The sequence below is a fragment of the Arachis ipaensis genome, chromosome B5, assembly GCF_059453495.1.
Source record: "Arachis ipaensis isolate K30076 ecotype BB chromosome B5, ASM5945349v1, whole genome shotgun sequence".
Taxonomy (NCBI): domain Eukaryota; kingdom Viridiplantae; phylum Streptophyta; class Magnoliopsida; order Fabales; family Fabaceae; genus Arachis; species Arachis ipaensis.
Window position 1 is genome coordinate 50,516,842 of NC_142440.1, and position 1,700 is coordinate 50,518,541.

General features: G+C 41.0%; 1 non-coding gene across 1 annotated transcript; it reads left to right on the top strand.

The window, feature by feature from the left end:
* The first annotated feature begins 916 nt into the window (after window positions 1–916).
* On the top strand, window positions 917–1,024 carry LOC148564145 (small nucleolar RNA R71). The gene has a single exon (XR_015884493.1). It is a non-coding gene; the product is annotated as a small nucleolar RNA R71 (small nucleolar RNA).
* The last annotated feature ends 676 nt before the right edge of the window (window positions 1,025–1,700 follow it).

Sequence of the window (1,700 nt, forward strand, 5' to 3'; positions counted from 1 at the left end):
ATGGCATAAGGAGGTTGAATGGAATCTCTATGGTCTCTAGATGAGCCTCAAAGTCCTTTGGTTCCTCAGAGGGAAGCTCCTTATTGATCACTGGACGTCCCAGGAGGTCTTCTTCCTTGGGATTCACGTCCTTCTCCTCTCTTGTGGGTTCGGCCATGGTAATTAATTCAATGGCCTTGCACTCTCCTTTTGGATTCTCTTCTGTATTGCTTGGGAGAGTACTAGGAGGGATTTCAGTGATCCTTTTACTCAGCTGGCCCACTTGTGCTTCTAAATTTCTAATGGAAGATCTTGTTTCATTCATGAAACTCACAGTGGCCTTAGATAGATCAGTGACTAAATTTGCTAAGCTAGATGGATTCTGCTCAGAATTCTCTGTCTGTTGCTGAGTGGATGATGGAAAAGGCTTGCTATTGCTAAACCTGTTTCTTCCACCATTATTAAAGCCTTGCTGAGGCTTTTGATCCTTCCATGAGAGATTTGGGTGATTTCTCCATGATGGATTGTAGGTGTTTCCATATGGTTCACCCATGTATTTTAACTCTGCTATTGCAGGGTTCTCAGGATCATAAGCTTCTTCCTTAGAAGATGCCTCTTGAGTACTGTTGGATGCAGCTTGCATTCCATTCAGACTCTGAGAAATCATATTGACTTGCTGAGTCAATATTTTATTCTGAGCCAATATGGTATTCAGAGTATCAATTTCAAGAACTCCCTTCTTCATAGGCGTCCCATTACTCACAGGATTCCTCTCAGAAGTGTACATGAACTGGTTATTAGCAACCATGTCAATGAGTTCTTGAGCTTCTGCAGGCGTTTTCTTTAGGTGAATGGATCCACCTGCAGAAGTATCCAATGACATCTTTGATAGCTCAGATAAACCATCATAGAATATATCCAGGATGGTCCATTCTGAAAGCATGTCAGAAGGACACTTTTTGGTCAGCTGCTTGTATCTTTCCCAAGCTTCATAGAGGGATTCACCTTCTTTCTGTCTGAAGGTTTGAACATCAGCTCTAAGCTTGCTCAGCTTTTGAGGAGGAAAGAACTTGGCTAAGAAAGCCGTGACCAGCTTATCCCAAGAAGTCAGGCTGTCTTTGGGTTGAGAGTCCAACCACACTCTAACTCTGTCTCTTATAGCAAAGGGAAAAGCATGAGCCTGTAGACTTCGGGATTTACTTCATTAGTCTTAACAGTATCACAGATCTACAAGAATTCAGTTAAGAACTGAAAAGGATCTTCAGATGGAAGTCCATGAAACTTGCAGTTTTGCTGCATTAGAGAAACTAGCTGAGGTTTCAGCTCAAAATTGTTTGCTCCAATGGTAGGAATGGAGATGCTTCTTCCATGTAAATTGGAATTAGGTGCAGTAAAGTCACCAAGCATTCTCCTTGCATTATTGTTGTTGGGTTCGGCGTCCATCTCCTTTACTTGTTCGAAATTTTCAATAAGGTTGTCTCTGGATTGTTGTAATTTAGCTTCTCTTAGTTTTCTCTTCAGAGTCCTTTCAAGTTCTGGATCAGCCTCAACAAGAATGCCTTTTTCTTTGTCCCTGCTCATAAGAAATAGAAGAGAAAAAGAAAAGAAGAGGAATCCTCAATGTCACAGTAAAGAGGTTCTTTATTGTTAGTAGAAGAAGAAAAGAAGAAAAAAATTCGAACACAAATAGAAGAGGGGTTCGAATTTGGTGAATGATGTGA